Below are 26,311 nucleotides of genomic sequence, written 5' to 3' on the forward strand. Positions count from 1 at the left end.
GCCAGGCCTCCCTGTCTATCACCAACTCCCGGAGTTTACTCAAATTCATGTCCATTGAATCGGTGATGCCATCCAACCATCTCATTCTTTGTCGTCCCCTTCTCCTCCTGAGTTCAGTCTTTCTCAGCATCAGGGTCTTTTCCAATGAGTCAGTTCTTCAAATCAGATGGCCAAAGTATTGGAATTTCAGCTTCAGCATCAGTCCTTCCAATGAACACCCAGGACTGATCTCCTTTAGGATGGACTGGTTGGATCTCCTTGCAGTCCAAGGGACTCTCAAGAGTCTTTTCCAACACCACAGTTCAAAAGCATCAATTCTTCGGCGCTCAGCTTTCTTCACAGTCCAACTCTCACATCCACACATGACCACTGGAAAAACCATAGCCTTGACTAGACGGACCTTTGTTAGCAAAGTAATGTCTCTGCTTTTGAATATGCTATCTAGGTTGGTCATAACTTTCCTTCCAAGGAGTAAGCGTCTTTTAATTTCATGGCTGCAGTCACCATCTGCAGTGGTTTTGGAGCCCAAAAAAGTCAAGTCTGTCACTATTTCCATTGTTTCCCCATCTGTTTACTGTGAAGTGATGGGACTGGATACCATCATCTTTGTTTTCTGAATGTTGAGTTATAAGCCAACTTTTTCACTCTCCACTTTCACTTTCATCAAGAGGCTCTTTAGTTCTTCTTCACTGTCTTCCATAAGGCATTAGCCCTTCTGATTTATTGAGAGACTTTTTTGTTCTTTTTAGTTTTTACTGGTGTATGGTTGATTTGTAATAATGTGTTAGTTTCAAGTGTATAGCACAGTTAATCGGTTTATCCCCTCTTTTTTAGATTCTCTTCCCATGTAGGTCAATGCAGAATGCTGAGCAGAGCTCCCTGTGCTGTACGGTCATCTGTTTTACATGTAGTGGTGTGTATGTGTGAATCCCAGTCTCCTAATTCTTCCCCCCTTTCCCATTTGGTAACCATAAGTTTATTTTCCACATCTGTAACTCTGTTTTGTAAATAAGTTCATTTCTATCTTTTTTTTTTGTTTGTTTTTAGATTCCACATAGAAGCAATGTGTGCATGCGTGCTAAGTTGCTTCAGTCGTGTCTGAGTCTCTGCGACCCCATGGAGTGTAGCCCACCAGGCTCCCCTGTCCGTGGGATTCTCCAGGCATAGATACTGGAGTGGGTTGCCATGCCCTCCTCCATGGGATCTTCCTGACCCAGGGATCGAACCTCCATGTCTTATGTCTCCTGCATTGGCAGTTCTTTACCATTAGCACCATCAGTGATCAGATCAGTCGCTCAGTCGTGTCCCACTCTTTGCGACCCCATGAATCACAGCACGCCAGGCCTCCCTGTCCATCACCAACTCCCGGAGTTCACTGAGACTCATGTCCATTGAGTCAGTGATGCCATCCAGCCATCTCATCCTCTGTCATCCCCTTCTCCTCCTGCCCCCAATCCCTCCCAGCACCATATGATATTTGTCTTTCTGTGTCTGGTTGACTCCATTTAGAGGGATTTTTTTTTTTTTGAGATAGAGATTTTTAAATCTCATTAGATACAGGTGAAGTCAGTATCTACTATTTTGAAGACGTTACTGTATGTAAGAAGTCCAAACAAGGGTAAGTGCAGAGCATGTGCCCCATAAACTAATTAGTCGTGCTGGGTGGCGGCTTTGTTCACGTTTGCCAACAATAGTCTACATATAAATGTAATGCACACCCGGAAGCTACTGTCCTTGACCCCACTGTGTTTCTCTGTGAGATGAATTTTACACAGAATTATTAAGGCGCTCGCATTATCCCTGGTGGCTTAGTTGGTAAAGAATCCACCTGCAGTGTCCGAGCCCCAGTTCGACTCCTGGGTCGGGGAGATCCGCTGGAGAAGGGACAGGCTGCCCACCCCAGTATTCTCGGGCTTCCCTGTGGCTCAGCTGGTAAAGAATCCACCTGCAGTGTGGGAGACCTGGGTTCCATCCCTGGGTTGGGAGGATCCCCTGGAGAAGGGAATAGCTACCCACTCCAGTATTCTGGCCTGGAGAATGCCAAGGACTGTATGGTCCATGGGGTACCAAACAGTCGGACACGACTGAGCACCTTTCACTTTCCACATTATCCCTCATGAAGACTTAAACCAGCACTTTAAAAAGTTAAAGTGATTGCACATGGTTATGTCATAATTTGGTAACTGTTCTATTTCACTCGTTCTTACATGCTGTTAACTTTTTAAGCCAAATCTGTAATGGACAGTGGTTGGTGATTTCAAGGGTGGGCATTTGATATGAAATTAACACTTGAATTGGCAGAGAGCCTGCGTACTGTAGTCAGAACGTTAGTTCAGAGACCCTTAGGTGACTATTGTCCTTGGATTTAAGCTGATTTAAACCCTGACACTAACTAGGGGGTGTTCTCACCAAAACGCAGACTCTTCTGATTCTTGTTTTCACACTAGACCACTCTGTCCTCTCTTCCTCTCTCTCTCTTTTTTTAAAATTTTATTTTGTATTGGAGTACAGCCGATTAACAATGTTGTGATAGTTTCAGGTGGACAGTGAAGGGACTCAGCCGTACACACACGTACCCACTCTCCCCCAAACTCCCCTCCCTCCGGGCTGCCACGTAACACTGACCAGAGTCCCGTGTGCTGTATAGGAGGTCCTTGTTGGTGATCCATTTTAAATATAGCCGTGTGCACACGTCCATCCCAAAGTCCCCCACTGTGCCTTCCTCCAGCCTTCGCACCCCCACACGCGGCCTTCTCTTGAAGGGACATCATAATTGGCGGTATCAATAACACCGCTTTTCACTAATTTAGAAAATACACATTCCTACCCTAGGCTTTCTTATGTTGCAAATAAATAGGACAGAAATCGTTATCCCAGTTGCTGCAGAAGACAAGGAGTGTTGGAGCATTGAAAATACATGTTTCAGTTCGCAGGTCTGTTTGTTGAACGGATGGGTAGTAGAACCCAGGGGTCCACACTCCTGAGTCTCAGATACCGTCCCCTGACCAGAACAGAGGGATCCTCTGGGGAAGGTTTTGAAGGCCACCAGCGTCCCCGGACGAGGCTCGCTGTGAGCGTCCCTGGATGAGGCTCGCCCTGAGCGTCCCTGGACAAGGCTCACCGTGAGTGCCCCCAGACGAGGCTCGCCCTGAGCTCTGGGGCCTGGTCTCCTGGAGGCAGCGAGTCCCCCCTACAGCCCGGGGTCCCCCGAGCCTGTGTGCTGTCTTCCTTGCTCACACGGTGGCACGTCTCCACGATGCCACAGTAACTAATCAGTTCAATATATTCTCTGAAGAAGTAAAACCAGTAGTGTTTAGTGTCATGGAAACAAAACAGCTGGTTGATAGGACTTTTATCCATTTTCAGTTAGCGGTTTTAGAGCTATGAAGAACTCGCCTGTCTTGTTTCATTTTATGAGGTCTTTTCCTTCCCTCTCCTGTTCCCTCTCCTCACCCAAGTCTCCCTCTGCCCCTCTCCTCTCCTTCCTTTTTATTAAGAGACATGTTTTTTTTTTCCTCACCCCAGGTAACAAATTTGAAATACAAAATATTGAAAGAAGAAAGAAAATGAATATAATTATAGTCGTATAGCATACAGAAACATTTTTTCTCCCCTGGATTCATTAAATCAAGTTATATTAGCCTTTCTCTTTTCTACAATTGACTTGCTGAATTTTCACTACAGGTTGGAAATTTCCTCTTTGTTGGGGGCTTCCATGGTGGCTCAGATAATGAAGAATCCACCTGCATTGCAGGAGACCGCAGTTCCATCCCTAGGTTGGGAAGATCTCCTAGAGAAGGAAATGGCAAACCACTCCAATACTCTTGCCTGGAGAATTCCATGGACAGAGGAGCCTGGTGGGCTACAGTCCATGGGTTTGTAAAGAGTTGGACACAACTGAGTGACTGACACTTATCACTTTCTGATTTATTTATTATTTCTTAGCTGATCTCTTACCTCTGAGATGGCCTGTTAATCTTCTATGAGATCTTTATGAAGCTCTCTTGGATCTGGCTCTGGTTAGCACTAATGATACTAAGGAACAGTGGTATTAGCCTATTTTTATTAACAAATTTTAAGCTTTTGTTTTACTAATTTGACTAATTTTTGCTCACTGAATGTGAACTAAATTGGGAAAACTGAGTCCTGGGTTTTGAGACCCCATCATATATGGAAATAGAATGATTTTGCTACCTAATGTCCCATCATATCTTGCTATGACATTTATTCATTCATTCAGGAAGTATTTTCTGACTGCCTCCTGAGTTCCAGAACATTGTTGCAGGTAATGGGGATATGGTCATCAAAAAATCACATGGGTTGGTTCCTGTCTTCATGGAACCCATAAAATGCATATATGTGCAAACTAGAAAAATGGTATAGATAATCCTATTTGCACAGCAGGAATAGAGACACAGATGTAGAGAACAAATGTATGGATATCAAGGGAGGAAGGTGGGGGTGGGAGAAATTGGGAGATTGGGATCGGCACAGATAAACTGTTGATAGTATGTATTAATGTAGAATGGACAACTAGTGAGAACATGCTGCAGGGCCCTGGCACTCTGCTCAGTGCGCTGTGGCGACCGAATGGGACAAAGTCCCAAAGGGAGGGATGCATGTACCCGTGCGGCTGGCTCACTGTGCTGGGGGAGAAACCAACGCAACATTGTAGAGCAACTGTGCGCCAATAAAAATTAGAGTGAAAAATCCTGAAACTCGCGGGTCGGAGGGGCTCAAGGATCCTGGAGTGTCTCCTGGGCGCTGCTGGGTGAAGTGTGGTGAAGGTTCATAGAGCTCATAGATGATGATGTTTCAGCTCTTCTCTAGCAGTCAGAGCCAAGGGATCTATGTTACATCAGTCCTTCAGAGGGAAAAGCCCAGGGATGCAGCTGAGCACTGTATCTGTCCTTCATCTGTCTGTCTATCTATCTTTCCATCTATTAATCATCTTTCTGTCATCTGTCTACTATCTGTCTAGCATCTATGTATTGATATCTGTCTTTCTATCATCTGTCTACCATCTATGTATCTTTCCATCATCCATCTACCTATCATCTATCTATTGATATCTATCTGTCGTCTGTCTAGATGCCTAGATAGCTGTATGGATGTAGAGATGTAGCTGCATATGCTCAAGATCCCGGGCATGGACGCATCCCACCATCGTGCTCTGTGTAAATTCCCAATAACGGAATTTTAGGTGGCAACTTTCAGACTTGAGGTTCTCCCTCTTCTCAGACTGAAAAGCCAACTCATTGTGGGAGGGAAAAAGCAAACACAGTTGTCTTTCTTGCGAGAGACTGCCCCTGTGCCATATGCAGGCCAAGCGGGGATGCCGGTGTGTGCCGAGCGATCGGGCAAGCCCAGCCGCTGGAGCACAGGAGGTGGGGACAGTGGTGGTGGCTGTGAGCCTCCTTATACGACTGCTGCCCACGCCCGTGCGCGGGCTGGCCCCGCCCTCCTGTGCCTTCCCTCCGGGGCCTGCCTGCTGCAGCGTATCTAAAGAGGCGACATCAGACACAGGGGGTTTGCAGAGGAGTTTTCAGCTGCAGTTCGTCAAAGCTGTTCCACCTGTTGTCCTGTTTGTGCAGGCCAGACTGACCTCACGCAGCTGTGTTTGTGTGTGGGAGATGCCCAGCGCAGATGCCCTTTGGGTCCATGGCACGCTCGGATGTGACCGCTTCTTTCCGTTGGCTGCCTTGCCCTCGATGTGCACAGGAGACAGGCCCTCCGCCAGCCCCAGCTGCTCACAGGGCGTGTGCTGTCGTTTTGGTGGAATTCCTGGACTGTCATCTACCATCTATCACCAGTGTCTTTCTTCAAAGGAAGAATAGGAAAATAAACTATGACTTTTGCAAGCAAAAAAGAGCAAAGAGTTGGTTTGATGATATGAATTGTATTAATTATGCAACATTTTTGGAGAAGACGTAGAAGTCTGCTCTGTGTTTGGAAACAATAAAGAATTTAACACATTAGCTCCTGGTTTAAGCAAAACACATCTGTGTGCGGATGGCTGCTACCTAGTTTTATTTAGGAGCAGCTTAAAAAAAGCATAATGGAAAATAATATTTAAAAAGGAATGTGTAAGGTGGATAACTGAGTCATGTTGCTGTACAGCAGAGATTGGCGCAGCATTGTAAATCAACTATACTTCAATGAAAAATAAAATAGAATGGGAAAAAAAAGGCTTTTAGGCAAACCCAGGGTCCCAAGCATTTCAGTTCTGCTTTCCCACTGGTTATATTTTCAAAACACCTCAATAAACAGGCCTTTAGAAAAGAGAAGAACGTTTCTCCCTTTATTTTAGAAAGGCTTCTTTTGAAAAAGGATTTCAGGCAGCTAGCCAAGATACATTCAAAAGAAAAAACTGGTAATATGGGGGTTATTGGATGATTTGTGTGTGTGTGTGTGTTTGTGTGAGCTTAGTCGCTCAGTTATATCTGATTCTTTGTGAACCCACAGACTGTAGCCAGGCTCCTCTGTCCATGGGATTCTCCAGACAAGAATAACGACTGGGTAGTCATTCTGTTCTCCAGTTGATCTTCCTGATCCAGGGATGGAACCCGGGTCTCCTGCATTGCAGGTGACTTGTTTACCATCTGAGCCACCAGGGAAGCCCTATGAACAACTATTCTAATTGAAGCTGAACTGACCATACTGTGAATATTTCACCACTTGGTAAGTTTTTTAAACAAGAAAACTTACCTTGGGCACTAATGTAATTTCAGGCACCTGTGAAGTCCACTGTAATGTTTAAATATAAAAAAGTGAGATTTTAGTTGTAAGATTAGGCATTGTGGATATTGCTTATACAGTTTCCTTAGTTTTATTTATTTAGTTCATTGCAAAGCTTGGATAATGTGACTACTGTTATTATTACTTGTACTGTGTCTTTCATTCATGGAGAAGGATTCTGAAGTCTCCTGGCAACTTGGATAATAATCCTGCTTTCAAATGCATTTCTTTTTTTAAACTGGATTATGGCTGCTTTACCGTGTTATTTTAGTTTCTGCTGTGCAACACGGTGAACCAGCAGTGTGTCCAAGCTAAGTGCCTTCAGTCGTGTCTGACCCTGTAACACCATGGACCCGCCAGGCTCCTCTGTCCATGGGATTCTCCAGGCAAGAGTACTGGAGTGGGTTGCCATGCCTTCCTCCAGGGGATCTTCCTGACGCAGGGATCAAACTTGTGTCTCTTATGTTTCCTGCATTGGCAGATGGGTTCTCTACCACTAGTGAAGCCTGACTCAGCTATATGTATACATGTATCCCCTCCCTCTCAACTTCATTTCAAAAGAAAGCAAAAGCAGGGAGAGGACAAGTATGATGTGCTAAGGATACTGGTCACAGCCTCCGGGGCTACTATCTCCTGAAAATGAGACTCTACCCTCCACTACTTCTCCACTGCAGAAGGGAATGGCAAACCACTTCAGTATTTTTGCCTTGAGAACCCCATGAACAGTATGGAAAGGCAAAAAGATAAGACACTGAAGGATGAACTCCCCAAGTCTGTAGGTGCCCAATATACTACCGGAGATCAGTTGAGAAACAACTCCAGAAAGAATGAAGAAACGGAGCCAAAGCAAAAACAACACCCAGTTTTAGATGTGACTGGTGATAGAAGCAAGGTCTGATGCTGTAAAGAGCAATATTGCATAGGAACCTGGAATGTCAGGTCCATGAATCAAGGCAAATTGGAAGTGGTCAAATAGGAGATGGCAAGAGTGAACGTCAACATTCTAGGAATCAGTGAATTAAAAGACCTTTTAGAACTAACACCCAAAAAAGATGTCCTTTTCATTATAGGGGACTGGAATGCAAAAGTAGGAATTCAAGAAACACCTGGAGTAACACGCAAATTTGGCCCTGGAGTACGGAATGAAGCAGAGCGAAGACTAATAGAGTTTTGCCGAGAGAACGCACTGGTCATAGCAAACACCCTCTTCCAACAACACAAGAGAAGACTCTACACATGGACATCACCAGATGGTCAACACCGAAATCAGATTGATTATATTCTTTGCAGCCAAAGATGGAGAAGCTCTACACAGTCAGCAAAAACAAGACCAGGAGCTGACTGTGGCTCACATCATGAACTCCTTATTGCCAAATGCAGATTTAAATTGCAGAAAGTAGGGAAAACCACTAGACCATTCAGGTATGACCTAAATCAAATCCCTTATAATCATACAGTGGAAGTGAGAAATAGATTTAAGGGACTAGATCTGATAGATACAGTGCCTGATGAACTATGGAATGAGGTTTGTGACATTGTACAGGAGACAGGGATCAAGACCATCCCCATGGAAAAGAAATGCAAAAAAGCAAAATGGCTGTCTGAGGAGGCCTTACAAATAGCTGTGAAAAGAAGAGAAGCGAAAAGCAAAGGAGTAAAGGAAAGATATAAGCATCTGAATGCAGAGTTCCAAGGAATAGCAAGAAGAGATAAGAAAGCCTTCCTCAGCGATCAATACAAAGAATAGAGGAAAACAACAGAATGGGAAAGACTAGAGATCTCTTCAAGAAAATTAGAGATACCAAGGGAACGTTTCATGCAAAGATGGGCTCGATAAAGGACAGAAATGGTATGGACCTAACAGAAGCAGAAGATATTAAGAAGAGATGGCAAGAATACACAGAAGAACTGTACAAAAAAGATCTTCATGACCCAGATAATCATGATGGTGTGATCACTCACCTAGAGCCAGACATCCTGGAATGTGAAGTCAAGTGGGCCTTAGTAAGCATCACTATAAACAAAGCTAGTGGAGGTGATGGAATCCCAGTTGAGCTATTTCAAATCCTGAAAGATGATGCTGTGAAAGTGCTGTACTCAATATGGCAGCAAATTTGGAAAACTCAGCAGTGGCCACAGGACTGGAAAAGGTCAGTTGTCATTCCAATCCCAAAGAAAGGCAATGCCAAAAAATGTTCAAATTACTGCACAATTGCACTCATCTCACATGCTAGCAAAGTAATGCTGAAAATTCTCCAAGCCAGGCTTCAGCAATCCGTGAACTGTGAACTTTCAGATGTTCAAGCTGGTTTTAGAAAAGGCAGAGGAACCATAGATCAAATTGACAGCGTCCATTGGATCATTGAAAAAGCAAGAGAGTTCCAGAAAAACATCTATTTCTGCTTTTTTGACTATGCCAAAGCCTTTGACTGTGTGGATCGCCACAAACTGAAAAATTCTGAAAGAGATGGGAATACCAGACCACCTGACCTGCCTCTTGAGTAGTCTGTATGCAGGTCAGGAAGCAACAGTTAAAACTGGATATGGAACAACAGACTGGTTCCAAATAGGAAAAGGAGTACGTCAAGGCTGTATATTGTCACCCTGTTTATTTAACTTATATGCAGAGTACATCATGAGAAACACTGGGCTGGATGAATCACAAGCTGGAATCAAGATTGCTGGGAGAAATATCAATAACCTCAGAAATGCAGATGACATTATCCTTATGGCCAAAAGCAAAGAAGAACTAAAGAGCTTTTTAATGAAAGTGAAAGTGGAGAGTGAAAAAGTTGGCTTAAAGCTCAACATTCAGAAAACTAAGATCATGGCATCTGGTCCCATCACTTCATGGGAAACAGATGGGCAAACAATGGAAACAGTGAGGGACTTTATTTTTTTGGGCTCCAAAATCACTGCAGATGGTGACTGCAGCCATAAAATTAAAAGATGCTTATTCCTTGGAAGGAAAGTTTTGATTAACCTAGACAGCTTATTAAAAAGCAGAGACATTGCCAACAAAGATCCCTCTAGTTAAGGCTATGGTTTTTCCAGTAGTCAAGTATGGATGTGAGAGTTGGACTGTGAAGAAAGCTGAGCACTGAAGAATTGATGCTTTTGAACTGTAGTGTTGGAGAAGATTCTTGAGAGTCCCTTGGACTGCAAGGACATCCACTCAATCCATCCTAAGGTAAATCAGTCCTGGGTGTTCATTTGAAGGACTGATGCTGAAGCTGAAACTCCCATACTTTGGCCACCTCATGCGAAGAGCTGATTCATTGGAGAAGACCCTGATGCTGGGAAAGATTGAGGGCAGGAGGAGAAGGGGATGACAGAGGATGAGGTAGTTTGATGGCCTCACGGACTCAATGGACATCAGTTTGAGCAAGCTCCACGAGTTGGTGATGGACAGGGAGGCTTGGTGTGCTGCAGTCCATGGGGTTGCAAAGAGTCAGACACGACTGAGCGCCTGAACTGAACTGACCCTCCAGCACAGTCCTGATGACAGGTGGGTGCAGCCTGTTAGCAGCAGGTGCCTGTCTGCTTTAATGAATGGCTTTCACACTAGCTGGCTGGTTGGATGCTCCTAGGGGTAAGGAACTGAGATCCAGAGGCCAGTGAGGTTGCCTGTAAGGAGCAGTTGGGAATCTGGAGTCAATGCTGTGGCCAGGTGCAGATTGCATTTCAGATAAATGTAGAAGCTACAGTCCTGGTGGAGGAGGCTCATCTATAGACTAGAATGGGGCAGACATCAGTTGTCTATTGCTGTATAGCAAATTGTCATCAACTCGATGGCTTAAAATAATGCACATTTATTATCTCACATGTTCAGTGGGTTAAGAGTCTGGGCATGGGCTAAGTGGGCTCCTTGACTCAGGGTCTCTCACAGGGGTCAGACTCACGGGGAGCCCTGAGGTCATTTTCTTGAGACTAGGTGGTCCCATCTGGGGGCAGTGAAGAGCGGTTATAAATACAGATGAAGCTTGGCTCCCTTGCCCCCCGCTCACCTCCTGCCGTGCAGCCTGGCTCCTCACAGGCCATGGGCTGGGACAGTCCATGGCCCGGGCTTGGGGATCCCTGCTTTAAACATCAGCTCTCTGTCCTCTCCTTCTACTAGCTCTTGGAACCACCCTTCGACTTCTGTCTCTGTGGATTTGATTATTCTTATTTTTTTACTTTGTTGTTCAGTCGCTAAGCCATGTCCGACTCTTTGTGACCACATGGACTGCAGCACGCCAGGCTTCCTTGTCCTTCACAATCTCCCAGAGCTTGCTCAAACTCATGTCCATTGAATCAGGGATGCCATCCAACCATCTCATCCTCTGTCGTCCCCTTCTCCTTCTGCCCTGAATCTTTCCTAGCATCAGGTTATTTTCCAATAAGTAGGATCTTAGCATCAGGTGGCCAAAGTATTGGAGCTTCAGCTTCAACATCAGTCCTTCCAAGGAATGTCCAGGGTTTACTTCCTTTGGGACTGATTACTCTAGGTACCATATTGAGTTTTCCTGGTGGCTCAGTGGTAAAGAATCTGCCTGCCAGTGCAGAAGACATGGGTTTCATTCCTGGGTTGGGAAGATCCCCTGGAGAAGGAAATGACAACCAACTCCAGATTCTTGGCTAGGGAACCCCACGGACAGAGAAGCCTGGAGGGCTGCAGTCCATGGGGTTGCAAAAGAGTCCATGACTTAGACACTAGAGAACAGCAACAACAGCAGTCATTAGTGATGTTGAATACCTTTCGCATGCTTGTATATCTTCTTTGGGAAAATGTCTATTCGAGTCCTTTGCCCATTTTTCAAATCAAGTTGTTTCTTTTACTATTGTTGTTTCATAGGAATTCTTTATATACCCTGGATATTTACTCCTTACAAGACACATGTTATCGATGACATCTTTCTTTAGTTGACCTTGTTAAAATGGGTTTCTATTCTTTGTCATCAAATATCGCTAATGAATTGCCTGGAGAATTCCTTGGACAGAGAAGCCTGATGGGCTATAGTCCATTTGGTTGCAAAGAGACACGACTGAGCTACTAACATCCCCAATGCATCCCTCGTGCATGCAAGCATCAGGAAATCTTTGCTTTTCATCTCAATTCTTCTTAGTGCTCTGTGTCACATTTACTGTGCTTTTTTTTTTTTTTTTGAGGCCAATGCATGAAATCAAGCTCTACAGATTTTATTAGGGAGTGGCTTGGTGTTTTGGGTGCCCCTAGTAGCCAGATTAGAATTTTAAGATTAAATGCAAGTTCTCACACAAATTTAGATCAGTAACTTACCCAGTGCTTGAAATATCCAGATAATGATTAAGGACTGCTTTTTGCTTCACATGATACAAATTCTTCCCTTCACTTTATATAAACAGACCCCATCCAAGAACTGAACATAAAGCCAATATGCTCCCAACATGTTCCAAATACGTTTTGGTGTGGACATTTTCTTGGACAGGACTGGGGGAGGGGATGGCTCGTGTCTCACGCTTCCAGACTTTGACCCTTTCCAAGCACTGTGCTCTCACTAATCCTTGCTTTGACTTCTAATAATTGAGAAGCTGGAGTTTTATTTTGTTGTTGTTCTTTTCACAGATATAAAATAACCATAACTGCTAAATTAGGTTGCTTGTCCAAAGTATATACAGCTTAAAATTGAGTGGATGTGGGACAAAACCTTTGCTGTCAGATCATTGCAGTTCCCTGTGGAGGAGCTGAGGAAGCAGGTTGCTTGCTGAATAGCCAAGATTTATGTGATCTTTTTAGCAGGTGAATTTCAAATCCATATGTCAAAAAGTCTCTTTCCAAAGCTAGTGGTCCGTGATGGGGGAGGGGGTACCCCTCAAGCCCGCTCCTGCATAGCACAAAGCCTCTGATTGAGTGAGCGGATCTGTACTTTGCGGTGAGAGAGAGGGCTTTTCTTTTTTTCCTCCTTCCTCTCCCCAGCTTTTTTTCCACCACTCTAATGAAATTTGCAGACACGGAAAGGAAACCAAGTTATTTATAGGAGCGGGAGGAATGTGCGCACTAATTGTGCTTAGTCTATTCCTAAGTGTGTAATCTGTTTGCTATTAAATTTTACAATCTTTCAGCAATATACACATTTTTTTAAAGGGGGAGAACTTCATAAATCTGACAAAGAGAAACCAAAGTTAATTATTCTAAGGGTTCAAATTGTCTAATCAAAGTCAGGCTCAATATAAAAATTTAGTTGTCGGATTAATCTCTCTTGCAGCACTGATCTCTCCCCCCCCCGCCTCGACTAGCTTAATCATTTCCCTTCTAGATTTGTAAGGTTTGATATGGCTGCTCACAAGTGATATGCACTTTTAGTGGTGAGTTATCATGTGTACAATGCATACTCACACGCCAGGAAAACTGGATCAAATGGAGAGTTCCTGGAAACAAGTGTCTAAAGATGACCCTGGGCCCTTACACTTGAAATCCAGCATTTTGACAGTCTAGTAGTGGTGATAATTCAAATTATTTGGTCAAGTATCAAGTCGTTCTGGGTAGAAAACTGTCCTGGAAAACATTTTCCCAGGCTTTCCCCCCTTTATTGCCTCCACCTAATAAGCATGGGAACCTGCTTATTGGAAATTTAACCCTTGTTAAAAGGAGCTAGAAAAGTCATAATCATCCTTAGGTAGACTTTCCATAGTGGAAATCATTTCCTGTTTGAAATTTGTTTAGGTGTGACTGTCAAGGCTACAGGGAATAGAATATTACTCAGATTACTCTAAAGAAAGGTCAGTTTGTGAAAAGACCATAACCTCTTAAAATCACAACTGGAAAGCCATCAGGAAGCTGGGCAGCTCTCGAGGGCCACGTGGAGATGCCAGCACACAGCTCGTTTTCTTCTGTCTCCTTGTGCTCCTGAATATCTTGGTGTTGTTTACTCACTAAGTCATGTCCGACTCTTTGCAGCCTCATGGACTGTGGCTCACCAGGCTCCCCTTGCCTCCACTACTCCCTGGAGTTTGCTCAAATTCACGTCCATTGCATCAGTGATGCCATCCAACCATCTCATCCTCTGCTGCCCCCTTCTTCTTTTGCCCTCAGTCTTTCTCAACATCAGGGTCTTTTCCAGTGAGTCAGCTCTTTGCATCAGGTGGCCAAAGCATTGGAGCCTCAGCTTCAGTGTCAGTCCTTCCAATGAATATTCAGGACTGATTTCCTTTAGGATTGACTGGTTGGATCTTCTTGCTGTCCAAGGGACTCTCAAGTGTCTTGTCCATTGCATTACTCTTCCTAAATGTCCTGTTGGTCAAAGCTGGTCCTGTGGCCCAGCTCAACCTCAGTGTGGGTGGTCTCTCATGGGATGTAAACCATGGGGGGCATGGTTCACTGGGATCCCTGAAACAACAGACAGTCACTCAGGTTTTGTCATATTAATTGAAATAGCAGGTGGACAGTGATGTTTAATGGACAGAGGGGCCTGGCACGCTGCAGCTCATAAGGTCACGAAGAGTTGGATATGACTGAGCATGCATGCAATGGTCTTTAATGCCCATACCTGACACTCAGTAAGCCCCTGATGAATGCTTTTGTTGAAGGAATTATGGGCAGTTTTCTACACATAGCATAGCTACATTGCATTGTACATTTCTGCATTTAAAACATGAACATGCTCAATAGAAGCATTGCTATTTTATTAATATCATGCTTTTTATAAACATGTTTTTATAAACATTCCATATTTAGGAATTTCTATCCTCTTAAAAGATATTTCAGGAGTCTCAAAAATTCCGGGTCACCCAGATTTCTCTCTTTCTTCAAGAACTGCTGCATCCTGTGTCCAGAGACCTTGTGATAACTAAGAGCATAACTGCAAAATAATATGTCAGCATAGGCATTTGATGTCAGAATGAGATAGGTTAGTTAATTAGGGAAATCATCTCAGGGCGGGAGGTTTGAGTAGTTTTCAAGTGGATTAGAATAATCTTTATATCAGCTCTGGAGTCTCCTGATTTTGTAGAAGTGGAAACTGACACTTAGGAATACAGCAGAAATTAACACAATGCTGTAAATCAACTATCCTTCAATAATAAATGCATTTTAAAAGTGAAACAAAGTAATTATTTTTAAAAAGGAGACACATCCCGCCCAAGGTCACTATCCGTGTTCAAGTCAGAATTCAAATCCTCCTCCTCCAATACATTCATCCACCAACAAATATTTACTGAGTGCCAAGCACTCCATCTCCGTGGGTGAGGAGGAAAGAGACATGTCTATCACTTTGTGGAGCTTACGGTCCACCTGGGATGAAGACGGGAGAGAAGTAAATAAACCAGCTGAGTAACAGTCCCCAACGGCGACGCACATGGCGCACACACCACAGAGTGAGTGCGAGGACTGGGGGAGGGAGGTTCGTCAGGAAAGGCTTCGCCGATGAGGCAACGTTTCAGTTGGATTCCGAAGCAGGAATGGGCAGAAGCCAGCTTCGAGTAGAACAAGAGAACATTCCAGATGGAGGGAAGAAGGCCTGTCAGGGTCCTGAGCCTGGCGTTGATGTGTTAGAGGAAATAAAACAGCCGTGTGGTTGAGCACCGGGAAAGGAGGAGGCAAGAGGCATCTGACTGACATGTGCCCCAGAGGGTCCCAGCCCCTCTGGGCCGTTGAGGTCATGAGAGGAAGTTTGGGTTTTATTTTAGAGACAACAGGAAGCCACTGGCGTGCTGAAGCAAGGGAGTTCCACAGTCCGGTTTATATTTTTAAATGGCTTACTCAATGACCCTTGCTTGAAATCCTCTTTATTTGTGGTGGGCTATGCCAGTGGATCACTGGGCAGGAAGTTAGCCTATGCACCCGCAGGGCTGCAGGTAGTGTGATGGACTGGAGTGTGTGTGTTTGGGTTGGGGCGACAGGCGCGTACATTAGTGACTCCTGGAGTGTGGAAAGTTACAGAACATTGTTTTGCTGTGTTGCTCACAAAGCTTTCCCTGAACCTGTCCATGGCTTTACTGAAACAGTAGGGTGTCGGGTGTAGGGTCTCGGAACCCAGGCTTCCAACTACAGCTAAGATACCTGACCCGAGTAGGATCCATCCACTGTAGATCAGGAGTGTTATAGAGTCTTTGTTGAGTAAGCAACATGGAGAGCGTAATCTCTGGTGATGACCAGCGGACCTTGAAGGTGATACAGCCACAAGGCTACAGTTTCCATTGGGCCCAACTATCAGAAGAAGCTGGTCACGTCAGAGAAGAGCCAGGAAAGAGGCAGAGAGCAGCAGAGGATAAAGGTAGCTTTCAGTGCTGGGAAGACAGAGTGAAAAGGGCTGGGCCCTGGGGACTTCCTGGTTTCCATCTTCACAAGCCTGGGCTCACGGTGGTCCTTTGTAGGTTTTCCTACTGTATCCTTATAGGATGCTGGTAAGGATACAGTAGACAGCCTTGGGCTGGGTCTTCAGAGATTTGTTATGCTTTTCATAATCAGAGAAGCAGAAGAGAGGCTTTTAGGCAGAAACCAGAGTTTGTGGGGCTTCCCTGGTGGCTCATTGGTAAACAGTCTGCATGCCAGTACAGGAGATGTGGGTTCAGTTCTTGGGTTGGGAAGATCCCCTGGAGAAGGAAATGGTGACCCACTCCAGTATTCTTGCCTGGGAAATCCCATGGACAGAAGAACCTGGTGGGCTGTAGTCCACGGGGTTGAAAAGAGTCAGACCCAACTTTGTGACTAAAGAACAACAACAACAGATAGTTTGTTCAAAGGCACAAGAGCATAGACCTTCTGAAGGTGAGCTAGTTCAGAAGATGTGCTTGCCAAGCACCATATAAAACCTTGATGAGACCCCCAGTCTTGATGATGAAAGTGTAAGGAAGAGAAATTGAGTGAGTATTGGAACAAAACTGCACTTACAGGTCTAATAGTTGGCAACAATGGAGAGCATGGATTCTACCCCACTTCTGAGAATTCCTCTAAGAATAACAAAACTCTCATGTCCAGTTGTCAGCATCCAGCATGCCACCTGGCATTTTGTAGGTATTCAGTAAATATGTGAGGTATGATACTGTCTTCCCTTTCCTATGCCTCTACAACCAGTCCACAGCCAGCAGTAAACACGGGCTTATTACAAATTAAGGTCCAAGTTGTGTGCTTCAAAGGCAAATGCTGAAGCATGCAGGGTATTTGCAATAAGAAGTTCAAGTTCTCTTCCACCATGAATAATAAACTGGCTTCCAGTTGGCCAATCGCCATTCCCTTCCAGAAGCCAACTGGCAACTGGCTCACCCCCATCCCTCTTGGAATTTACAGATGTGTGCTGGACAGTGTGGGAAAGGGTGTTTTACAGCAGCAATTAGTTTATTCCTGGGGTAAACAGTCGACATTGAAGGATAACTGCAGCAAGAAATTTGTTTCCTATTGCAGTGTGAATAACCTGCGGGCAGCCAGTTGGCTGGTTGCCCCACAAATCTCCAAAAGGAGGATTGGCAAGTATTTTGCGTCTGTGCCCAGGAGGGATTTGCAGATGCATGCTGGGGAGGGCAGGGAAGTCGGCAGGGTTGGGGGAGGGCTGTGTTTTTACTTAGGTTTGCAAAGCCCAGGATGGTTTTCTGGGGGGCGGGGGCTTAAACCAGAAGGAAGGATTCTGGTCTATGTAAAGGGCATGCTGATTTCTCTTTAAGAAGGGAGTTTCAGCTTGACTGCCAGCTGGCATCTGGTCGACCCGGCTATAGGGCCAACACATACTCACACAGATGGCAGAGTCACTCACTCCTTCTGACTGTGTTGTTTGCTGCCTGTGACTGGACTGGGCTTGCTGGAACCTGAAACGACCTGTCCCTCCGAGCTGGGGCGGGGGGCAGCCTCAAGCCTGTCTCGCGCGGCCTGGGGTGAGCGGACTCTACCAGCCTTTCCCCCAGGGGCTTTCTCGCCAGTCTGGCTGTTTCCCGCATTGCTTTGTCAGGTGTGGCAACCCTTGCTACTCTGGTCGCCTTTGCGTTATATGAGAACACAGACCCAGGAGCCTGCTTTTTTCACGTGGGTTTCCTGAATCTATTCCTCTCCCCAGCAGGGATGACCATTTCCAAGGTCAAGCCAAGCAGCAGCAATGACATGTATGCATATAGCCTCTTCTTTTAGGATTTTTGTGTAATTATGTTTTAGTATTTCCATAGGAATATTTTTTAGAGTATTTTTTGTTTTTTGTTTTTGATGTGGACCATTTTAGAAGCCTTTATTGAATTTGTTACCATATTGCTTCTGTTTGATGTTTTGATTTTTTGGCCATGAGACATGTGGGATCTTATCTCCTGGACCAGGGATCAAACCTGCACCCCCAGCTTTGAGGGTGACATCTGAACCATGGACCTTCCGCGGAAGTCCCTCCATGGGAATCTTACGGAAGGAGTTCTTGGGAAAATCATCAGGGAAATATGCGGGAGAGATAAAGTTGGAGATCTCGATTCCAGTTTTTAGAGATGGCTTAATCTTTCCATGTCAGGGGAGAGGTGTCAAGTCTTGCTTGACAGATGGGTCATAATCCCTCCCACTGACCGTGCTCCTTCAAGGAGTTGCTGTGCCTCCTGGCCGGTTCCTGAGCATCTCTCCCCACCCAGAATGCAAAATGTCTTCTGCATTCACAGTGACTCTGGTCACGTCAAGATTAAAGTCATTGAAGATGCAGAAGACATTACCCACTAGGGGGTAATGGGGGAGGGATAAACTGGGAGACTGAGATGGACATATACACGCTGCTGTATATAAAACAGAGATCTAATAAGGACCCACCATAGAGCACAGGGAGCGACTCAGCACACTGCAATGACCTACATGGGAAAAGAATCTAAAAGAGAGTGGGCATGTGTGTATATAAAACCGATTCACTTTACAATCAAAGCTAACACAACATTGTACAGCTGTACTCCAATAAAAGTAAATTTAAAATAATATAGATAATAAAAAATTGCCTAATGGGTAGCACAGGGAAGTCCACTCAATATTCTGTAATAAAATAAATGGGAAAAGAACTCGAAAAAGCAGAGATACGTGTGTGTGTAACTGAGCCACTCTGTGCGCATCTGAAACTGACACGCGTTGCGAATCCGCTGCACTCCCGTGAGATTCTTAAAGGAGAGTAAAGCCACTCCCGTGAGATTCTTAAAGGAGAGTAAAGCAGCTGAGTAACAGCCTTGTGGCGGTGCTGGCTCAGTCCCTCAGTCGCGTCAGACTCTCTGCGACCCCATGGGCTGCAGCCCGCCAGGCCCCTTTGTCCGTGGGATTCTCCAGGCAAGAATACTGGAGTGGGTTGCCATTTCCTTCTCCAGGGGGTCTACTTGACCCAGGGATTGGACCTGTGTCTTCTACACTGCAGCCAGATTCTTTACTGCTGAGCCACCAGGGAAGCCTTTGTAATACCTGTGTAAGGGGAGATGAAGATGGATATTCTCAGCTCCATAATGCCCTACTTGATTCAGCTCCAGCTCATTGCTAAGCCTGAGCCCACTCTCTGCAGTCCAGTCATCCTGGCCTTTTCCTCTGACCCTCAAGTGCGTCAAGATTCCTCTCGGCACAGGACCGCTGCACACTCCATGTTTGCTTCCTGGAATGTCCTTCCCACTAGACTCTGTGACGGTGGACTGCTTCTCATCTTTCAAATCCCAGCTTTTGCGCACCCTTTCCCCTGAACCTTGGGACGCGGTCAGTTTCTCCTGTTACCCCCTCATCGTAGCATCTGTAAACCTCTTTCTAAACCCTGATCATAGTCTGTAATTCTGCATAAGCTGAGCCTACCTCATCCCTTCAGTGAGAACAAGGGCTCTCTTGCAGGCATCTTTCTGCCCTGGATGATGTAATAGGGAGACTTCCCAGGTGGTACTAGTGGTAGAGAATCCCTCTGCCAATGCAGGAGATGCAGGAGACTCGGGCACAATCCCTGGGTCGGGAAGGTTTCTTGGAGTAAGAAATGGCAATCCACTCTTCTGTGAATGCTGTCAAGTCAAGAGGGCGGTGCCAAGTTTAAAGTTAAGAAGTAGAAAGCAATGGGACTGAGGCAAACAGTTTGGAAGGAGCTTTGAAGGGAGCACTTCAGGCTCAGCATCAATTTTAGCCTGATGGAACTAAAGGACAGGAAGGGAATTTACATCAACCAGGCTCTGAATTTCATTTTCAAGCCAAACATTGATTTTGAGGTTCAAAGAGAGAGCGTTAGAGAGGTAGATTCACTGATCTCCAAACCAAAGGTATTTTTTCTTTGTTGGGATTTGCCCCATCCTGAGTAGGGGCAGGTCAGGATTGTAGCCCAGTGGCCAAAGGAGAGGACAGTGGCAGTGCCCGGAGCTTGTAACAGCGGAGGATGAACATTCCTCTGGGGAGTTCTGAGTGGTCCTGAAGCAGAAGCAATTACTGAGGGTGTGAGTGTATAGAAAAAGAGGAAGCAGAGAAGGAACAAGAAGGAGAAGAGAAAGAGGAGGAAAAGGAGGAAGGCGGAGGAGGAGGGGAAGGGAAGGATGGAAGAGACGGAGGAGGAAGAGGAGAAGGGTTACACTTAGCGGGACAACCACCGCTCAGAAGTGTCAGAGAAGAAGATGAGTTGGAAAGAGTTGGCAGAAAGGCGGAAAGTCAGGAGAAAAGAGCCCGCAGTTTGAGGGAAGACAGGAGGGCCTTTTAGGAAGGAGGGTATGGTGAAGGAGGAGGAGAGCAGAGAACCTGTCTTGAGATTTATTCAGAATGAGGTTGCTGATGACCTTGGGAAGGGCAGTGTTACTGGAGTGCCGGGGGATGGAAACCAGAGGTCGGGCTGTAGAGAAGGCGTTCTGAGAAAGGGGGAAGTCAGAGCAGTGCACTCGGTTGGAGTCTTTAAATCTTTCAGCCATCTAAGGAAGTTGCCAAGGGCAAAAACCCATGCCTGCCACAGATGGCTGGGACAGAGTGTTCCCTTCTCCTCATCGCTGTTCGCAGAAAACTCAGGGCTGTCGGATCCCGGCCAGAGGCGCTAAGGGTCAGGACGGGGCTGGACAGCTTGGGAGCAGAGGTGGAGGTGGGTCCGGCCCGTTGTGTGCCGAGCCTCTGGGCAGCGCCGGTGGGCGGGAGTCCATCCCTGGGTCCGCCCTTCCCTGGCCCGAGCCGCTGTTATTGTTAACTTCTCATTTCCAGGAGCCCTAAATCTATCGCAGAGTATGAAAGCTGGTGTTTGGAGCGTGATCTAATTAATGCCTTTTGCTTTATCTGAATGCAACGGCAGAGGAAAGGTTGGCTTTGAACGTTCATCTCACGGGCTGAGCGGCGGTACCAGAACAGCAAGCACTTCGGTTTAGGAGGGAGGGGCCTGCTGCCCGCTGGACACGGACAGGGGCCTGGGGGGAGCGTGGGAACCAGCAGGAGTTAGGTTTACGGGCTTCCCGGGGGCTCACGTGGTAAAGAATCCGCCTGCAGTGCAGGAGATCCGGTTTCCATCCCTGGGCCGGGAAGATGCCGTGGAGAAGGGCATGGCCACCCACCCAGTATTCTTGCTGGAAAACCCCATGGGCAGAGAAGCCTGGTGGGTACAGTCCATGGGGTCGCACAGACTCGGACATGATTCCTCAGGTTTACCAGCAGGAGGCAGGCATGGGTGTCATCGGCGCAGGTCTGGGTTGCAGCTAGCCCAGGTGGTCTAGTTTAGGGTCAGGAAGGCCACGGATGCAGAATCCTCATCAGAAGTCAGCAGTCCAGAGAACGTGCTCATCAGGCTTTGGGAAGGAGCAGGTTAGCATCTTTGATAGGGAGGCAGCCCTGGTTCTACCGCGGATGCTATGTGCAGAGGCCCCTCTGCCTCCTTTGGTGTAACCCCCCACCCACTGTCCGCGCTTGTTCTCCCGTGGACTTAGTGTCCCTTGGGGCTGTCAGGTGACCTGCTGGATCAGTGAGGCTCATCTTTGCAGAGTCCTAGGCTTCTGCTTGTTCAAATCTTCCTTTGCTGGGAAACCACACACATTTGGAAGAGTCATGACAGATAAACAGAGAGACCTCCAGCTTGGGTTTGGATGGTTTCCTACTCTCTGCCTTGTCAGGGTCGCTGTGAGGGAGCTCCTACGACTATTGTAGGGGGCTTTCTGAACTGGTCCCTCGCACCTTCTGCCTTTCTAGTGCATCCCAACTGCTTCTGCTGTCTTCCGGAGTCAAGCGAGACAGACATCATGCTCTTCTGCCTTGTGCGTACGAACTGGGTCTTATTCTTGAGTGTAATATCACAGGTCATTCAAGAAAAGAATTACATGGGGAAGCTCACCATGACTTATAAGTTTAGGCTACAGGAAGCAAGCCGTTGACCCACACCTTCTTGGGAAGATAAAGACAGGCAGCCGCTCCTGAGTGCTTCTGCAAAGTTTGTCCCAATTTTGCAAATGTCCCTGTTCCCTCGAGGGATAGTCAGCAAGTTGGACTGCAGTTTGCAATCTGCAAATCTGGACCGTGCAGAGAGTGCAGAGAATGATAAATGCTGGAAGCAGTGTGGATGGGATTTACGGTCACCTCAAAGGGGCTGTTCTGTAGAAAGTGTCCTGCAAAAACTAGAGTCTTTGAAAAGGTTCATGGTTTACAGGTGAGCTTTTTCCTTAATATTTTTTAAGTGTAATTGATTTGCAATGTTGTCTTAATTTCTGCCATCAGCTCAATTCAGTTGCTCAGTCATGTCTGACTCTTTGTGACCCCATGGACTGCAGCACTCCAGGCTTCCCTGTCCATCAACAACTCCCGGAGCTTGCTCAAACTCATGTCCATCGAGTCAGTGATGCCATCCAACCATCTCATCCTCTGTCGTCCCCTTCTCCTCCCGCCTTCAATCTTTCCCAGCATCAGGGTCTTTTCTGATAAGTCAGTTCTTCACATCAAGTGGCCAAAGTATTGGAGCTTCAGCATCAGTCCTTCCAATGAATATTCAGGACTGAGTTCCTTTAGGATTGACTGGTTGGATCTCCTTGCAGTCCAAGGGACTCTGAAAAGTCTCCTCTAACACCACAGTTCAAAAGCCTCAATTCTTCAGTGCTCAGCTTTCTTTATAGTCCAACTCTCACATCCATACATGACTACTGGAAAAACCAAAGCTTTGACTAGACAGACCTTTGTTGGCAAAGAAATGTCTCTGCTTTTTAATATGCTGTCTAGGTTTGTTATAGCTTTTCTTCCAAGGAGCAAGTGTCTTTTAATTTCATGGCTACAGTCACCATCTGCATTGATTTTGGAGCCCCCCAAAATAGTCTGCCACTCTTACCATTGTTTCCCCATCTATTTGCCATGAAGTGATTGGAACAGATGCCATGATCTTTGTTTTCTGAATGTTAAGTTTTAAGCCAGTTTTTTCATTCTCCTCTTTCACTTTCGTCTAATGTCTCTTTAGTTCCTCTTTGCTTTCTGCCATAATGGTGGTGTCATCTGCATATCTGAGGTTGTTGATAATTCTCCTGGAAATCTTGATTCCAGCTTATATTTCATTCAGTCTGGCATTTCACATGATGTACTCTGCATATAAGTTAAATAAGCAGGGTGACAATATACAACCTTGACATATTCCTTTCCCAATTTGGAACCAGTCCATTGTTCCATGGCTGGTTCTAACTGTTGCTTCTTCACCTGCATATAGGTTTATTGCCGTACTGGGGTGCACTCTCAAAAATGACAGAATGATCTCTGTTTGTTTCCAAGGCAAACCATTCAATTTTTGCCATACAGCAAAGTAATTCAGTTTCTTTTTCATATTCTTTTCTATTCTGGTTTATCACAAAGTATTGAGTAGAGTTCCCTGTGATAGAGGTGATCTTTTATTCTTATTCAAAGCAGGGACTTCTAAATCAACCTGGACCAATTAGAAAAAGCTTCACAGAGGAAATGGTAACTTAGATGATTCTTGAAAAACAGTCACAGATTAGCCATGTAGATGATGGGTGAATCAAGCAGGAAGAAGAAGCTTGGAAATTGTAGGCTGAGGAAACAAAATAGCTTTGTGAAATTTTAGTAGAAGTTCTGCAGTTCTGAGGAGTAAGTCTTGTGATGGAGCATGGTGGGGGGATATGATTCACTTTGTGTCTTATTGCCAGGAGCTTGGGTGTTTACCCTGGGCAAGAAGGAGAATCACTGAAGCATTGTCTATGAGGATAAATTGGGGATTACTCGGCCAAATTTGGGCTTTTACAAAGCTGACTGTTGCTAATGTATGAGAATAAGGGTACTCTGAGAGATAAGGGAGAAGACGATAGATTTAAGCTCTTGCCTTGTAAGAAAAGCAATGAGTTCCTTTTTGTGTATAGAGTTAGGTAGTGATCTAATTTCACTCTTTTACGTGTAGCTGTCCATCTCACTGATGGTCATTTATCTTGACAAAACCATAATTCAAAAGGGACACATGTATAAAAACAGCCTAGATGTCCAATGACAGATGAATGGAAAAAAAGATGTGATACAGATATACAATGGAATAGTACTCAGCCACAAAAAGGAATGAAATTGGGTCATTTGTAGAGATGTAGATGGGCCTGGAGACTGTCATACACAGAGTGAAGTAAATCAGAGAGAGAAAAACAAATAATGTGTGGAATCTAGAAAAATGGTACAGATGAACATATTTGAAGGGCAGGGATAGGGACACAGACATACAGAATGGCTGCATGGACAGGTGGGGGAAGGCGAGGTTGGGGCAAATGGAGGGAGTAGTACTGACGTGTATGCCATGATGTGTAAACAGCTGGCTAGTGGGCAGGTGCTCTGCAGCGCAGGGAGCTCAGCTCTGTGCTCTGTGATGACCTGGAGGGTGGGAAGAGGGGGCACGGAGAGAGGGAGGCTCAAGAGGGAGGGGGCGTAATGTATACAAACAGCTGATTCACATTGTCCTACAGCAGAAACAATCACAGCATTGCAAAGAAATTATTCTCGAGTGAAAAAAAGAAAAACGATGAGTCCTGGAATCAAGACGTTACCAGTGACCCTAGAGAGGAGGGGATGATTGCAAAATGTTTAGGGTCTATTGGCTGTTAGTTAAGGAAGGTGTAGAGGAAGGACTTTCTAAAGGAGATCAGCCCTGGGTGTTCTTTGGAAGGAATGATGCTAAAGCTGAAACTCCAGTACTTTGGCCACCTCATGTGAAGAGTTGACTCATTGGAAAAGGCCCTGATGCTGGGAGGGATTGGGGGCAGGAGGAGAAGGGGATGGCAGAGGATGAGATGGCTGGATGGCATCACCGACTCAATGGACGTGAGTTTGAGTGAACTCCAGGAGCTGGTGATGGACGGGGAGGCCTGGCGTGCTGTGATTCATGGGGTCGCAAAGAGTCGGACACGACTGAGCGACTGAACTGAACTGAGAGGAAGGAGAAATCCATGATGATTTCTAACATTCTGGTTCATACAGCTGTGTTGAAGTCAGTAGCCAAGATCAGCAAATACAAAGGTGGGTTTGGGAAAGAGCAATGAATGATGTGTTGTCTTGGACAAGTCGAACTTAAATATTTTGAAACATTGAGTGGAGGCATCCAGGAGACAGAACTACAGGGTCTAGAGTCTGGGTGAGCGGATCAGGTCAGTGATGTAAATTTGGAATCATAAGCATTGATGTTGGTTGAAAAATTCTTCCCTGAGAGAGCATGTAGATTGACTACAGATCACTGTCAAGGATGAAGCCTTGAGGAACAGCAGCACTTGGGGAATAAGCAGAGAATTATGAGCGCCGTGAGGAAAAGAGGTCTCCAGCAACACAGCGGTGACAGATGCATTAAGAGTTGCAGAATCCACGGAAGTAGAGATTTTGTAGAAAAAGGAAGTGGAAAAATTGAGGATGAGAGAAGGGGAAGGCAGAGGACAGATGGCTGGATGGCATCACCAGCTCAGTGGACATAAGTTTGAGCAAACTCAGGGGTATCCTGAGGAACAGGGAAGCCTGGCTGCTGCAGTCCATGGGGTCGCAGTGAGTCGAACATGACTGAGCGACTGAATCACGGCAGCAGCAGAGGAAGACACCGCAGACACATTCAGTCAGCAGAATTTCACAGGCAAGACTTCAAGGTCCAGTGTTCCAGAGACTGAGGTCACTTGCCAGGCAAGGGGACCTTTGCCAGGTCTTCAGGTAGATTTCTTTTTTTTTTTTGACCATGGACATTGAGAGTGCTTGTCAATTTGGTGTACATAGAATGTCAATCTTCTTATCCCATCTTTCATAAGCATACACCGTGTCCATATTAAAAACCTCTGGGTTTTGGTCTTCTATTGTATGTTCCTAAGTAGTTTGCATTTGTATGGATTTTTTTCTCCTTCAGTAGACGTACTGTTTCTCAAGGGTTTAAATCACATGTTTTAGCTCTCTTTTTTAAAAATTGCAACCCAGTATTCAAAGGATCTCACATAGTAGGTGTTCTAGATAAAAAGTTTTGAGACTCTTTAAAAAAAAGAACCTAATTGTTGAAAGGTCTCCAGAAACATTCTTTTTAAGCTTCATTTCGATGGATCATCAGTTTGGGAACATTTATTCCAAACAACCCCATTCTCAGTGACACAGAGAGAAGTGTCAGAGAGAGCGTTTGAAAGATGTATTTTCTCAAGCTGTGAATCTGGCCAGTACAAAGGTTTGTTCATTTGACTTTTCCTAATTGGAGTGATACAGAGAAGAGTAACCTGATTTTTG

At 45.5% G+C, this 26,311-nt stretch overlaps 1 long non-coding RNA gene across 1 annotated transcript in view; it reads left to right on the plus strand.

Annotated features, from left to right (window-relative positions):
• The window catches only part of LOC129648561 (uncharacterized), a 32,151-nt gene extending 26,202 nt beyond the window's left edge, over positions 1–5,949 (plus strand). Inside the window, exon 4 of the long non-coding RNA XR_008712781.1 lies at positions 5,595–5,949. This is a non-coding gene — a long non-coding RNA (uncharacterized LOC129648561). The remainder of the gene's footprint in view (positions 1–5,594) is intronic.
• The last annotated feature ends 20,362 nt before the right edge of the window (positions 5,950–26,311 follow it).

The sequence above is a fragment of the Bubalus kerabau genome, chromosome 4 (genome assembly GCF_029407905.1).
Source record: "Bubalus kerabau isolate K-KA32 ecotype Philippines breed swamp buffalo chromosome 4, PCC_UOA_SB_1v2, whole genome shotgun sequence".
NCBI lineage: Eukaryota > Metazoa > Chordata > Mammalia > Artiodactyla > Bovidae > Bubalus > Bubalus kerabau.